Source organism: Lonchura striata, chromosome 7 (genome assembly GCF_046129695.1).
Source record: "Lonchura striata isolate bLonStr1 chromosome 7, bLonStr1.mat, whole genome shotgun sequence".
In the NCBI taxonomy this organism is placed as follows: Eukaryota; Metazoa; Chordata; class Aves; order Passeriformes; family Estrildidae; genus Lonchura; species Lonchura striata.
The window spans coordinates 22,651,303-22,667,652 of record NC_134609.1 but is presented as its reverse complement, the minus strand read 5'-3'; the positions used below and the strand labels follow the sequence as shown (position 1 = coordinate 22,667,652).

Genomic DNA, 16,350 nt, shown 5'->3' with positions numbered 1-16,350 from the left:
AGACAACTAACCCCCAAGAATCCTACCAGAAGCCACACCACCATTTCTCATATGGCAACAGGCATTTCAAAACATCGCTTGAGGAAAAGCCTGTGATGTAAGGGGAAGCAATGCTATTAAAAAATATAGATTGCATTCTTCTAAGTCAATACCAAAACAATGACCAACTTGGTTTTTGAGGCAGCAGCAGTATGAAAATGCAAAATTGATTTACAAGGTAAATAATAGCCAGAGGTTACTATGGCTGCTAAAGTTACAGGGCATTTTTTAAAGAAACTAGAATTCATACCCAGTTTAAAAAGTGCCAGCAAAAAGGCAATTTTATGCACCATGTCAAAGTGACGCAAGTTATTCCCCTAAATTAAAATTGGTTTTTTTAAGCGTTATCATTCCAGCACCATCCACAGCACAGCAAGGACGGTGCTGCAGTTTTAAGTGGCAACCATGATTTTAACGAGGGAAGAACCAGCAGCCTTTTGCTTTCTTTCAGTTCAGTTCTTGATCCGTAAAACATTCCCCTAGAAAAGGAAACAAACTAATGCCGGCCTTTCTTAAAACAGTTTTTGTTTCTCATCTCTTACGTGTTAATTTCTCACGATTTTCACTCTTACATGTTAATTTCTCATGATTTTCACAGCAAATAGAGTTATGCCAGGTCATTTGGCCTCTAACAAGTGGAGCTGAACAAGAGCAGGCAACCCCTGCATGCAATGTCACCTCTAACATCACATGCAACAGGGACCGTTCCAGCACAGCCACGCTGAGCCCAGCTGGGCTCAGCCAGCCCTGTCCACCAGCTCATTTCATAACCAGAAAGGGTCACCACAAGGGCTGCAGTACACCTTGCTGGCCAAGGCAGTGAAACTGCCTCCTTCCTCCAGATCGCTCCAGTCCAACCGCCCTGCAAAGCCCGGGGTGTCAGAGGCACCACCTGGACCTTCTCTTTGGGTTAGATGATTGTGGGGTACATGACAGCTTGAAAGCACCACCTTAAAATCACCTTTCCCTTAAATAATGTCAGCTGCCTCAATCCTCAGGCAGGAGTCAAGGATAATGACTGATTTAACCAAGAGACTATTAAATCCCCAGATATCCTAAAGCATAGCAGCGCTCCATCTATTGGTCAGGAATTAAGGACGTGCTTAATCATCATCATCATTGTGCACTAACCTCTATCATTAAACACTCAGCCCCTAAGCAGCCCACTCCTTCCTGCCTGGGACTTCATATTCTTCCAGCAAAAATTAAACTCAAGTAACCATATCTTCTGAGAAACAATGCAACTAACAGTAAAGGCAGTTGTCAGTAACGTGACAACATCCAAAGTTAAAACTGGTATACTCTGTTAGTTACACATGATAACAAAATTATCATTTTGTTTCATTGAGAAATACATGCACTTCTTACTCAAATCAGCATTGAGGAGCTTGTCTGATAACAGCCAAAGAGCTCATGCTGTTCCCTGAGTGGACACTTTCTTTCCCTGCAAGTACTGGATGCCACCAAGGAGGTTTGTACAATTTGCTCACACACGGTTTCCAGCCAGCAAGGCCGCTGAAGTGACTGGGTGGTAGTCCTGAGAGTTCCCTGGTGTGAGGCAAACCCTGGCAGGGAGGCAAAAGGGAGACTTTCACAGCAGAACTGCTGTCAAATTAGATACGTGCAGAACCTGCCCCGTCTTGCACAGCTCCCCCCAAAAGCCACCACCATCCCTTCCCAGCCGATCACACACAGCCATGCTTCTGCCACGCCTGTGCTTCACTCCAGCCATCAGCAACTGGACCAGAAGGTAAGTTAGACAGCCTGAAGCTGCCCCAGGCACACCAAAGCACTCTTTGAAAGGCTGAGGTTACGTTTGTCAGCTTAATTCCTTTGCTACCAAAGCTCATTTAAGCAGCAACTTCTCCCACACAATTCAGCAATTCTATACATTCGTGCTTTTATAACCCTTGGCCATTCATTTTTTGGCCCAGATATTCATTGCCATTGATTTTATCTATTTGTTTTTTTAAACTTAACTCCTCCACATAGTGGAACTACGCAGATGAGGCACATGCCTACACATTTTCCCTCCACTAGGTATCACATCACTACCCTCCAGACACGAGTCCAGGACATGTGAATGAAAACCAGCAGATTCAGGCTCAACCTGCCGGTAACGTAATGATGCTGAGACAGAAACAGAGGCAACCACGTCCACGACCGCGTTCTTGCTTTTGAGGCATGCTCTACCCTCCTGACAGAGCCACTCCAAGGCTTCCCTGCCAAAATCCCATCGTTCAGCCATGCAGACACCGCCTGCCCTGAAGTCTGCAATGAACACTGACTGATAACTCCGCTCTGAATTCCTAAATAAGCTTTTTAATGCGAGATGAAAACTGACCAACACCGAGGAACAAACTCCCGAAAGGCCCACCGTAAATCCTCATTTCTGGAGCCTAAAGTTCAAGGCAGCAGTCTTGAATTTCCTCCTCCCTAAGACAAGCACAGAATGGAGATAACTGCAAACTGCGAGCAGAGCAGGGGGCTGGGTGGCCCGGAGCCGGCAGCCGCGGCAGCGGCGCTGGGCTGATGCTGGTCACGCCGGTGGGTCCGCGCCGCCGTGCCCGGAATCCTGAGCCGGCGCCGGGAAGCGCAGCCCCGGGCTCTCCGCACCGCGACCCGCGGCGAGGGCGGAGTGCGCGCCGCTATGAAAACCCCAAATAATGCCGATTTTAGGAAGTTTTTCGAGACGCGTAGGGAGTCCGGAGCCTGGCGGCGGAGCAAGGCCAGCCCGTAGTTACAACAATCACTCCCAAGGTTTTATTTGACTAGCGGAGTTTCGGAGCGAAGGCGCATTATTTAAAGCCCCGTCCTCCTCCTCAGCCCGGCGGCGAGGCGGAGCGGCAGCACTGCAGCATCTCCCCCGGCGGAGAGCCGCGGCCAAGTTCCCGCTCGGCCCCGCCGTGCTCCCGCACCGCCCCATCCCGCCGCCGGCCGCGGCCCCGCGCTCCCCCCGCAGCCCCGGGGCGGCCGCGGAGCGCCCGGGGCCTCCGGCCGCCGCCGCCCCCCCTTCCCCGACCACGGCTCCGGGGCGGCCGCGGCCCCGTCCGGCGGGAAGGGAGACCGCCGCTGCCCCGCCGTGCCCCTGCCGTGCCCGCAGCCGGGCAGCGTTACCTCAGCGGGCCCGCGCCTTTGTGCTGCAGTCCATCCCCGCGCCCGCGGCGGGAGCGCCAGCACCACCGCGGAGCGGGCGGGGAAAGGGGCGGCGCACGATGTGGCAGGAAGGGACACCTGGGCTCCGCCTCCGCGCCGCCCGCCCGCCCTGGATCGCGGTCCGGCAGCGCCCGCCGCCCTTCCCCGGCCGCCCCTCGGCCGAGTTGGGATCGCTGCCGCCTTCCCTCGCTCTTCCACGGCTTCCAGCTTGGCCGAGGGGCGGCGGCACCGCCGGTGTCCTCCGCCCCGCCTGCCCTCCATTGTTGTCCCCCGCCCCGCGCCCTGCTGTACCTGCAGTGCGGGGCCGGAGCATCGATCCCGGGGGCCGTGACGCTGGAGAGGGACTCCGCGGCGGCCAGAGCACGGCTGGGGAGGCGAGGGGACGCAGGGAGGTGTATGCGGGGAAAATGAGTAAAGAACCCACGCCCCCTGAGCAAACAACAACAACAAAACCCTGGGTTGGAAGTGAAATTTTGAGAAATTTGAACAGTTGTTAGGGCTGAAAGGCGGCAGACGGCTTCTCCAGATGGTTCGTGCTGCTCAGGAGAAAGCTCTTTTGCCGAGAGCAGCCCTGGCTAAAAAAAGCTGCACAAGATTCTAAAGTCATCTTGGCAAACGCTGTCCTTTCTTTCTCTCTCTCTCTTTTTTTTTTTTTTTTTTTCTCTGTTTTTTGTTTTCTTGGCTTTCTGTAGTTGTTCCGCTTTGCGGCTGAAATCATCCCTGTTCTTGGTTCCCCACCCAAAGTTACTTGGTTTCTTGGTTTCAGGGCTGGTTTTGTTACATCTGAGCGGCTCTGACCTGACATTCGAAGCCACGAGAAGCACTGGGTGATAAGTTCTCCTTTTTATGCAAAAAAACCCCAAACAAAAACAAAACTAAAAAAAAAAAAACCAAAAAAAAAAAAAAAAAACCAAACCAAAACACCCCAAACCAGAACAAACAAAACCCCTTCTGTATTTTAATTATATTTTAAATTATTTTTAAGACACAGAAGTCCTCAAGTTCAACAAGTTCTCCTTATCCAGCCAAGGAGTGAATTAGAAGGATCAAGTAGAAACTTTGTAAAATATGCTTGAAAGTCTTAAGTACCTTTGAAATCAGCACTGCTGCTTACAGGTGTAAAATTACACATTAACGAACTCCATGCAAGTTCAGGGGACAAAACCTTTTAATTCTGGGTACTGCTCACTTTTAAAGAGCTCCTCGAGGACTGTGGTCATGGGGAAGGGCTGGAGCAGGGCAGGATGAAGACGCTGTGTGCCAGGACCCTCTTCTGATGGAGTCACCAGAGAGACTCCAGCCCAGCTGGCTGCTGCCACCACATCAGTGTAGGAGCTACAGGACCATCACAGAAAAGTGTGCAAGGACCTTTGGGAGCTAGAGAGGTCCTTGGAGAAAAAAGTGCCCGAGGCACCAAACTGTCCAGCCGTGGGGTGTTTGATTTGAATATGGAGAGGGTGCAGAACACGTTTTATATTTGCAAATGTGTACCCAACTCAGGCTCCACCTGACCACACCAGCGCCACGGGAACCTGCAGGTACTGGCCACTAATAAGGGGATGAGGTGGCACAGCATCTGTTATTTAATACAGGACTTTTTACTCTCTGGTGGCTGTTGGAAATTAAAACTTACCTTGGGCACAGGAAGAACATATAACTACATGCGGAGTGTGCTGTGAAGGTTGGAGCAATTGGCTTTCTCCAATTTGCCTATTAATTCAGTTTAACACTCATGGAATTAGTAGGGGTGTTCCATCTATGTTCATCCCCTCATTTTTATTTCCTTTTGGAAAAAATTTACAGCTGTATCATGTTTTAATAAACTTTGAACCTGAAGAGGCCAAGAAATGACAAACTTTAGGTGTGGTTTTGAAAGTGAGGGTGATATTGGAATGAAATTGGTGGATCGGGATTAGCTTTGAATTCTAAGCTCTGGCCCAGACAACTGCTTATAGAGAGGATGCTGGCACATGAGTGATTGAATAGGAGCTGGCCACACACACAAATTTCAGCTGACTTGTTAACCATTAGAGCAATCAAATACAGCCTTTTCCAAGGGGTGTATTTGGAATGGAAAATCTCACCGCTTTTGAGTTGTAGTTTATTAAAGTCATTATACAATGCATTGTCTGCAGCAGCAGGGGACAGACTTGATGTCTCAGGAGTGCTAAGGTGCTGCGTGACATTGATCACACACCCTGATATTTGAATTTCAGAGGCAGCCGTTGCTTATCCCAGCAGATGCCTTTCAGGTTTATTGTAGGGTAAGTTTTCTTCTCCTGGGCATGTAGATGAGTTCTACTTTAGTCTTGGAAGGATTATGAAGCTGACAAGTACTGATGATTCAGGCTATAAATGGATTACAAGCTTGATCAAGGAGAAATTTTCCTCCATGGAAGTGACTTCTCCCATTACTTCTGGAGCTTTTGTTCCCTCCTTAAAAATAGCTGCCAGGTGCTTCTGGAGAGCCAGTGGTGTGGCAGATCTCTGTGCTGCAGCTCCTGCAGGTGATGCAGCAAATGGAGGCCTCTGCAGACATCCTTCTGTGGAGTGGGACAGGTAACATCTGGAGCAGGGAGGAAAGATGATAGGCAGGACTGTTCTTTTGGGGTTGGACTGTATCTTAGCATTAAAACCCCCCTTAACAAGTGAAACAAAACACACAGCAAGCTGCAACAGCAATTTTTGGAGAGTGACCCCTCAGATATACACCAGCCTTCATTACTCTCTCTGGACCTCACACTGTTTCTCTCTGTTGGCCACATCAAAGAAACCCTGTGTATATTTCTTGCTAAATACATTTTTAAAAATCCACACAAGAAGTAAAGTGTTTGCTTTTCGGGAACCCAGTGTGGCAGAAATGCTTTGCCACTCTTTGCCACTTACATGGTAGGGCAGTCTTTTCACCCTCCATAAAGCCACGTGTCTAATCAGTGGACCTAGCTGAGCTCCTCATTAGAAACTTGGCCAAACCACAAACATTTGTTTCCTTGCTTTATGCCAAAATCAGAGAAAGGACGAGGGAGTGGCATGGAGCTCATGTTAATGAGTTCTTCATTCCCCACAGAGAGATAATCAGAACACTGCTCAGAGATTCATCAACTTCTTTTTTTATTAGCACTTTAATGACCTACATGTTTGGGGTTTTTTTTGAGAAGTTACTTCAGCTAAGAGCTAGATAATTCCTCATACAGCTGTGGTTTAGGAAGCAGCTCAGAGGACACACATGCCAAATTACTTTAGCTCTAGTTAAAAAAAAATATAAATATACCACAAGGTTTCCTGGGTGCCTCCCTTTTCAATCAAGGACATTATGTCCTCAATCCATCTCTTCTGGGTCACGTGTGGGGGGTTGGTTTCTTTTTCAATCTTTGCAGCTTTGTGAGCTGTACAGCAAAATGCCAAACACTGGTGGTACTGCACGTTCCCCACAGACAAAGGGCTGTAACAGCTCCCTGACCCCGGTCACTCCCAAGGGAGGCTCCCTTGGGAGCAGTTAAAGGCATTTCCAGGGACCAGCACAGATCCTACAGAGCCCAGTGAGCTGCCTGAGGAACAAAGCTACTAAATGCTGAGCTGGAACCTTTTCCATGTTGCTGCAGGGTGAGCCTCTAACCAAGGGATTCTGCAGTGCCTGCTGAGGAGTCTCTGGCCCTACACATGTGGTGAGAACTCACTGCAACCATCTACACATTACAGTGAAAGCCAGTGGCAACAAACAACTCTCATGAGCTTGGCAGAGGCTGCTCAGAAATTACCCAAGGTTTGGTATTTGCAGCTTTCTTCATGTAAGGAACTGCTTATAGTGGCAGTCAATAATGGCAGCTACTCAGGAGTCCCTTTGGTTTAAAAGTGAAGAGCTGCTGGCCTTTTGCTGTCACTCAGGAGAGCCATCGGATGGAAAATATTGTAAAGTCTCTTCCCATGCCTCCCCTGCTCCCCAGTGACCAGATTTCCTTCTGGTCTTCTGGAGAGAGCTGTGAGAATATATACATTAAAGGCAGGGATGTAGTCAAATACTGCAGGATAACCAGGGTTATGAGAGTGTTATAAAGGGATACGATTTACTTTTTCCTGAATCAAGCCTCAAGTGTTTCCTGTCAGACCTCGGTACAATGGGATACAAATGTACAGTCCATTACGTTCACATTTCCTCCAAACTGCTGTCTCTTTCCTTGAACACAGAGTACAGGAAAGGATGCTTTCTGCCCCCACTCATGTCTCTCAACTGGCTTTATCTCATTCAAAAAGGGAATTGAGACTTTTAGCATGCACTCTCTTCAGTAGGTTGCCTCCCTCCTAATGTCTGTTGCCTTAGGATGAGAGAGGTTGTAAGCATGGAGGAATGGAGGAATGCCTTTGATATCAAAGAGAGCTTCATTGGAGTAACATCAGCATGAATGAATGCAAAACGAGGTCCATGGAGAATAAAATGCTAAGCCTGGGGAAAAAAAAAAATCAAGATTCACAGCACTAGTCCAGAAGAATAGTAGTTCATACCATATAAGAACCCCATAGTTCTCATTTCCTCCTTATCCCTTCAGGACAGGAAAGAACATCCTGCTCTTCTAATATGAACAAAATAAAAGTTATTTTTGGAAGGAAAAACTCATGTTCAGAGCACATTTTTAAAAAGACATCGCTAATCTGAGATTCTGATGATGCATTTGGAGCACAGCACATCCCTTTGCATCAAGAAACCCACGTTTATTGGCTCAGCACCATTTACACTCAGGCACAAGGTTTGTGTTGGTTGAACAACAAGGTAGGGATTCTTTGTCAGCACATTGACGGCGACTTGAACCTCAAGTGCCATCTCTGACGTGGGTGAGCTGTCACCAGACACACACCAGCTGGGAAGCCCAGGGCAACAGCCTGGGGGAGAGGAGCATGGAAGTATGAGAACATAAGGTCATGGGCTGGTAGATGTGCATGTTTACTCAGTGAGTCTGAAAAAGGTTCTGTGTGACTACTCTGGAGTTCCGCTTTCTTTTCATTACCCCAAGACAAATTGAATATAGGACAAAGATAGAGTCATCCCCTATCCTCAGTGGTGAGGTATCTTTGCAGGCTGTGCTTTTTGTGCTATCTCAGGACCCACAGAGGGGTGTGTGGTGTAATTTCCTGGACAAATGTTTCAAAGTTTAGACATCAAGTCAAATTCAGAGCTGTTTGGGCAAACTGTTGCTTTTCATATTTGATGGATCACTTGAAAGGACAGCATGGCACTGAAATCAGCCTCAGATTTGTTAATATGCATAAACAATATTAATTAATGAATAATGTTTTATTTTGGATTTTGATAAGTAACTGACACTGCCAAAGCTCCTTAGGAAGTAAGTAAGATGGAAGAATGTGCATTAGTGCAGCATCTAACAATAAGGGTAAACAAATTGTAGAGGAGTTAATAATTTACCAATTCAAGATTAGCAAACAGCTAATATGCTATAAAAAGACTTCCACTTTCCCTTTAAAAACCATTCATAGAATATAAGATTTTAGCTCCTCTCAGTGTAAAGGGCCCCAAATACCTAAGCAGACTCTTGGGAATGACTTCATCTGTAGTTTCTGAGTGTATTCCCAGGGATGTGTAATGCTAGGAATGGCTGGATCGAAAGCTGGGGGCAGGAGCTTGCTGCCCCAGCACAGCAGGGTTCCCCAAATTGCAGCATGGGCCAGCAGTGCCTACAGAGAGCTCCTGGCACCCGCCTGCACATGCCAGAGTGTGCTCAGGGCAGTGTCCTTGTGTCACTGCATCCATCGGAGCAGGCTGAAAAAAACCATCCTGAGATATTCCTATGAAGTCAGTGGATTACTCACATACTTAAAGCACGGATTTCCCTGGTGGGACAAATTGTGTTCAGTGCTTTTCATACAAAAGGATGTGAGATTGCTGCTGCTGACTGTCTCCATTTGTTCTCAGACAGGAAGTGGAGAAGGGCAGTGGGACCGATGATCAGGTCTGTGCAAACAGACACTGGAAACTCAAAACAAATCAGTCACAGAAGTATGTGGATAGAGAGAAAAGAACAAAACCTTTGCTTCTCTTTGCCCAGCAAATCCTGCTAATTCTTCAGAATGTGTACTAACCAGTTCCAAATCTGTCTCTTAACCTGTGATGATTTACCCTAAATTGCAAAGCCTGTGGTTTTAACTGGGATATCTGAACTCTCTGGGACTCCACAGGGGAAAGATAAGTGAATCTACAGAGCAGACTTCAGTGTCACAGCTGAGGGAGATAAGGAAACTGTGGAGAAGTAAAAGCACAAATTCCCTTTAAGAAGAATGTGTAATTATACATACCATCACTTACATACCAGAAAATAATACACAGATTCACTATCTAATTAGAGTTCTGAATGTGTCTGTTATACAGCAGATGAAGCAGCTCAAACTACTGTGCAGAAAACAGATCTTGGATTGTCTAAAGATAGATGGTGAAAAACTATCAAACATCCAGAGTTTCCTAGACTTCATCAGAGTGAGAGATACATCAGTACAAATTGAGTCTCTGGCCTCCTGGAGCTCTGCAAATCATCAAAAAGGACATTAATGTCATTAGCAAAACCAACGAACGTGCCTATACTTATTACTTGTTTGTAATAAGATTTGGCTAGTGTATAATTAGCAGGCTGCAGGAGTCTTTTACGACCTCTGAGAACAGTCTCTGCCATGCTGAGGCTCATCAGAAAATTCCCATTCTTTCCATGTAGTTACAACTTCCCCATTGGTGTCTACCCCATCAGATGGGCTGACATAAGCATTTGCAACATGTCATATGAATCTGTGAACTATACATATATATACATATATATATAAATTCATTAGTTTGGTTTGATTATTTGTTCTGCAAGGATAATCTTTGAACAGGAAGACTTGTTCCCCAAGAGGCAATATCACTCTTCTGCCAAGCAGGACAGTGAGTTATCTTGTGTATTTTTGGTACGTAGACACAGGATTACCCACTAGTTGGCTTGAACACATCTCACTGTGAGTGGTTGATTGAGCTGGTTCTCTGCCCTTCTGCTAGGATTCTTTTTTTCTCAGGGCTTAAGCATGGCTGTAGTGAGTTCTTTAAGCATGTGTTTAACTAGGGCAAGGGAAGCTGGAATGGGACAAGTCACTGAGTAGCTGCTGAACTGGGGCCCTGATTTGGATCCCAGTGTCTGTTGGGTGACAGAAAATGGCACTGAACAAGACAGTAATTCATGCCACCACTCTGTAGAAAGCTGGGGGTACTTTAGTCTTTGGTTTAGGCTTGTATGATGCTGGATGGGAAAATGGCACACAAGCATTCAGCTGACACTGAAGCAGATGAGAACAGCGGTGTTGGAGTTGGCCCTCTGTCAAGCTGAACTGCAGCTACAGATCAGGCATCCTGCCTGGCTTTCAGATAGGAAACCAGCTCCAGACCTCGCAGCTCTGCTGAGTTTTTCTACAACGGGGGGCTTTTCAAAGCTGTTGAACGTATACATGAGAACCGGCTGTTCCGCTTCCTTTTCCAACAGCAGAGGTGTAAAGAGGCCAGCAGGCAGCCAAGAAATGGGGCCGTGAGTCAGCTGGGATTTCTGACTGATAGATACCCTTCCTTGGATGGAGCACTCCAGCTGCTGGAGCTGCTGCTGCTGCTAGGGGCCAGCTCTCAGGTTCCTTTAATATTCTCTGTGCTGTGCTCTGGAGCTCAGCTCAACGATACAAGTGCTTTGTATCATTGGAGGGACCTGTTTTGTGATACACCTTCTGTCCCTTGCACCAGTGTTGTGCCCCCCACGCTTAGGTAAAACTACTCCTGGTTTGCAAAATGGGTAACTCAGATGTTGCCTCTCTGCCTTGCAAGCAGCTGCTTGAGACAGCAATGTGCTGGGACTGTGAGAATGGTTCCCTCCCATCTCATGGATGAACAATACATTCCCTTCACTTGTGATATTGTTATCAATGATTCAAAATGAGATAGCAAAAATTCTTTCCACGCTGTGTAATGAGCTTCCTAGCAAATAGATCCAGCTGCAGATATGATACTCATGCTCTGGTGCTTTCAAGGATTATCAGTGTAATGTTGGATGCTAACGGAAAGATACACTGAGTATTTAAAAAAACCCCAAACCAACTGCTGTAATAAAACAAGACTGTAATTCTGTTGCTGCTACAAACTTGCTGTATGAACATGGGCAGATCTTCAGAAGAAAACATCAATTTTGCATGCCCATGTCAAAATTTTTCATGTGCTGACAGATGGTCTTTCAAATCCCATTACAGCAGGTATGGCCATAACTCATAACCTTTCTTCTACCTGGGTGCTCATTTTCCCAACCCTTGACTAAAGTGTCCTGAGCCACTGATTTGTCTAACTGGATCCAACACTATGCTTCTGTTTTGAAGCCTGCTAGCAGGCAGCCAACACCAGCCAGCTTTACTTACAGAGCCCCTCTGGTTTCTGAGGAACTTTCATTTCTCTCAAAGTCAATCTGGCAATTCAAGACTAATGAACTGCTGTGAATACTCTGCTTTATCAGAGGAAATAGTTGGAGGCTGAAGTCTTGGTCCCTAACAAGTCTTTGCGAAGATATTAACATGTCTTGCCAAGACCTAGTAATTCCCTCGCAGCCAATGCAACATTCCTCAGAGGCCATAAGGCAGGACTCGAAAGGGGGATCGTGTGGCTGGGCCCAAACTGAATTAGCTACTCAGGAGAAACACCCTGAGCATGTGACTTCTTTGCAGACATGGATCTAAAGTAACAAATCCACCTGATTCAAATCCATTCAAGATATCTATTCTCAAGATGTCTTATGTAAGAAAAATAAGAATAAATTTTCAAAAATTAAACTAAGAACTGTACATACAATGCTATAGCCATGAGAAAACAAGTAGACTTGATGATTGGGGTAAATAAAAGGAAGGGGGGAAGATGACATTTCCCAGCTATGCCTACATTTTATTTTCTTGCTCTCCTGTGAGGAAAGCATCAGGAGAAGAAAAACAGGAAAATGCTATACATATCCCCTGTAACTGATTATGCAAAATACTGTCCTTCTGGGAGCTGCTTACAATAAGTTAAACCTGACTTTCAGGGGATGAACAGCAGGTTTTCAGTTATGGCATTTGAGACCTCTGGAATGGGGATTATTAGAAGACAGTGTAAGTCAGATGGCCCTTTTGAGACGTGCTTTTTATTCAGTGACAGACGAGCCCTCACACTGGTACTCCTGCAAGCACTCAAGGTATGTACAGTAAAGGGCAGCACAAAGATCTTCAAACAGGCTCCAGGAGCAGTGGAGCATGGTTTGGGCTGGGGCAGGATCGGTGCCTTGGATCCTGGGGTGTTACCATCGCTGTGCCTCTGCTCAAATGCCACGCAGCTAATTAGTTGTGGGAGCAGCCTTGGTGCCTGCTGGTTGGGTTACCTCTGTGCTACATGCTATTGCTGAGATATTTCTCCAGCCTGAAGTGCAGGGGGAGTTTTACCAGCAGGTTCAGTGAAAACAGGCCAGCAGGCAGTGCTTTGCATCTCCTACACTAAGAATCTTTACTTGGTTCACCGCTCATTGTTCTGACAGTTGTCTCATTTATTCACTTTTTACATCAAAATCCATTTCTCTAAGGCTTATGTTTAGCCTAAAGCTTCAGCATGTGCTAATAGTATTAATCATTCTGGAAATAGCTCTGTCTGTGTCTGCTCTGCTATCAGTAGCTATCTTGATGACACACTGTCCCAGCTCCACATTGCTTCCCTGCTCTCTGGGGATGGCTCTGGAGCAAGTGCACAGCAGGGAAGGGGGACAGGAGGCAGAAGGAAGCAGAGGGGGACGCCCCTGGGCTGTGCATCCATATTTTAGAGGCTGTGCCAAGGTGCATTTAGCTGCAGTGCTTTTCAGCCCTGCCTCTTCCTAGGGGTCTGAGCATCCCATCTGTCCTGGAGGAGGCATCACACAGCAGGCTCGGGCTGGTAAACATGCTCTAGAAAGCTTCTGAGAAGGATCCTCTTGTCACAGGCTTTAGGGGCAGATGGGACTTGCAGATAGGAGAGCCAGGTCTTGGAAGTGCTCTGCAGTCCCTGCAGTTCAACTAAATGTTGATGCTGCTGTGTGACCTGTCCATATGATTTTGCCTTTTTACCAGCCTGACTTCAAAAAGAAAAAAAAAAAAACAAAACACAAAGGATATTCTGGAAGGCTTCAAAATCTTCTCCTGAATATATGAAGAAATAACACATGTGGAATCACCAGCAGAAAAATTAAACTAAGATTAAAAATAGAGTTTCTTTTTGCTTTTTTATTAAAAAAAAAAAAAAAGAAAAAAAGAAAGAAAGCTAATGCCCAGAACTTGGACTCTCATATTTCTTTATCTAATGGACAGTCTCCAAATAAAAACGTTCTCTGGGGCAATGCCATATTCACAATTGCTTGAACCATTTTTTCCCTTCTTTCTGATTGTATAATACCTCACAGCTAGCTATGGCAATTGTGGAAAAATGCCAGTAACAGTAGTAAGGGTGCAAGTAACACATTGCCAGCTTTTTTGAAGATAATTTAGCTGCTGAAAACCAAATGATGGCTACAAGCATATGACCAGTCACCTGCCTGCTTCCTGGCCCATGGCTTAAGAATTTTAAAATAGTACAAAAATATTTCACAGTTAATTAAAAAACCTGACTTTTATGAAGGTCAATAGAGATGGCTCTGCCAAGGAATGCACACACAAAAAAAATTCCAGCACAATTGGCAAATCACTTCCCATGTCTTAGTTTCCCATTTTTATATAATTCAAAGTACTTGCAGACCTGACTTTTCCATGACCCACAGCAGGTGCCAGAAGAACAAATTCCTACATAGGGCATTTGGTCAGGTAAAGTACTACAGTACTGAATGTTGCATATGATGGAGTAGTCATTAAATAGGAAAACATGAAGTAATTTTTAGATATTGATAATTCATGGAAATGTAAAATATATGGGTCATAAGTGGGAGCGAAACAGAATACTGCTATGGTTATTGTCCAAGAAATGTTATGCTTTTATTCACAAATCAATTGACAAGTCAACAAGTTCATCTGAGATCACTGTGTATCTGAGGTGCTTCTGCAGTACTTGAATTTCAGAACCCTAGTATCCCATAGCAATGTAAAAATATTGTATGTGTAGTTGAAATTAATGTAATTACCTGACTCCTTCAGCACTGATCATTTATTTTGACTCTGTACTCCTTGGGGCAATATTCTTCCTTCAATTCAGAGTATACTGTCAGCATTAACAGTGAATCATAGACAGGGGAGAATAATCATCTTGCAGCTTCATCTCTTTTCCAGCTAACCTTTCACCATGAAGAATTTTTAAAAGGCTGGAAATGAACATAAAATTGAAAGTTGACTGAACTACTTCATGTTTTTTTTTTTTTTTCTACAGCAGCAATAATATCTGTGCCACTAAACAAATTTACTGAGAAAATTATTTTTGCTGTCAACACTGTTGGGAAAAAGCCAAGATTTCCACTCAAATTACAGGAGTACTGCCCAGGCTAAACAAATTTAAAAAGTGAAGATTTTGTGATTTTGTTTTTACTCCCTCCAAAAATGAGGTGCCTTTCTTGCCTCACAAGCTAAGACATCCTGTTCAGCCACATTGTTTTTTAATCAAATCCTTTACCTATTGCTTGACATTAACGCATTGCTCCTCTCCTCCATATCTGTGCTCCCATTTCCTTTCTGCTGCTGTGCTTTTTAAGTTAACATCACTTTTAAAAGTTGCCTTTTAATCAGCTCAGGCCTGCTGGCATGAGCTGTCAGCAGTATTCATTTCTCCAGGCTCTTGCCTTGTGTTGCATTGCCTTGGCAACGAGATTTAGCAGCAAGGCAACAGTCTTGAACTTGTCGGAGTCTGTTGCAACGCGCCGAGCATGTATTACTCTCCAGCACCTCAGGTTGCTATAACAACTACTAACAATAAAACTCATCTCCTGGCTTTTAAATACAGGAACTTCTACAGTCTGTTTCCTGGCAGGACTGCGGCAATATTATGTGATTCCTGGCTGTGCTTGTTTTGCCTTCTCCTTCCTTTTTGCACATGATAGCAGGCTGCAGGAGCACGGGAAGGAGCTGCCGTGTTGGTGAGCGTGGGCACTGCCAGGGCTGAGAGTGGGGCTGGGGGAACAAAATGCCAAGTGATGCCAGGCACAGAGCCCCAGCAGCCAACTCCAAATGCTCCAGACTGGTGATGCTCAGCACCTGCCTGCATTAGGCCTTTGGCTGCGGCACTTTGGCTTTTTCCCCTGTTCCAGCGATACACACCTTGTGTGGCTGCTGATGGCATCCTGTGGAGGAGACTGCAGCCATCAGAGGTCTATCAGCACAAAGTGCTTTCTCCCATCCTTGCAAATGTTCAGCTGGCGGTGCTGATGACAATATAGGAGCAATGTAGTGTGGAAAGTTGGGCAAGGAACCAATGACTGTCATAAGATCATATAATATTTCAAGCTGGAAGGGACCCATGAGGATCATTGAGTCCAATTACTTCTCCTTACAGTATTACCTACAAATAAACCCTATGACTGAGAGCATCCTGTAGATGCTCTTTGAACTCTGGCAGAATTGGTGCAGTGGCCACTTCCCCAGGGAGTCTGTTCCAGACATCAACACCCTCTCAGTGAAGAACCTTTTCCTAATGTCCAGTCTGAGCTTCCCCTGACACAGCTTCCTTCCTGTCCATTGCTGGTCACCCAGGAAAGTTCAGCACCTGCCCATCTTCTGCCTGCTGTGAAGAAGCTGTAGCCTGCAATGAAGACATCCTTCAGTCTCCTCCAAGCTGAACAAACCAAGATATCTCAGCTGCTCCTCTCAGTCTTGCCCTTGAGGCCTTTCACCATCTTAGTTTAACTCCTCTAAACACACTCTAATAGTTTGATGTCCTTCTTTATTGAGGAGCTCCAAATGGCACAGAGTACCTGCATCAGTGCAGAGCAGAGTGGGAAAATCTCCTCCCTTGACAAGCTGGTGATGCTGTGCCTGGTGCACCTCAGCCCTTTTGACTGGCAGGCCCTGTTGACTCATATTTAATTTGCAATCGACCCAAAGCCCCAGATCTCTTCCTGTGGGGCTGCTCCCCAGCTCTCCTTGCCAAGCAGGTACATGTAACCATGTCTGCTCAATCCCAGGTGATGTTTG

At 45.9% G+C, this 16,350-nt stretch overlaps 1 protein-coding gene across 3 annotated transcripts in view; it reads right to left on the bottom strand.

The window, feature by feature from the left end:
- The window catches only part of ADD3 (adducin 3), a 92,148-nt gene extending 88,888 nt beyond the window's left edge, over positions 1 to 3,260 (bottom strand). Inside the window, exon 1 of one of the 3 annotated variants that reach the window (XM_021536288.2) lies at positions 3,157 to 3,260. The gene's annotated coding sequence lies outside the window, so the exon portion shown is untranslated. The remainder of the gene's footprint in view (positions 1 to 3,156) is intronic. The other 2 variants (XM_021536286.2, XM_021536289.3) reach the window with 2 other exon arrangements.
- Between the last annotated feature and the right edge of the window lie 13,090 nt (positions 3,261 to 16,350).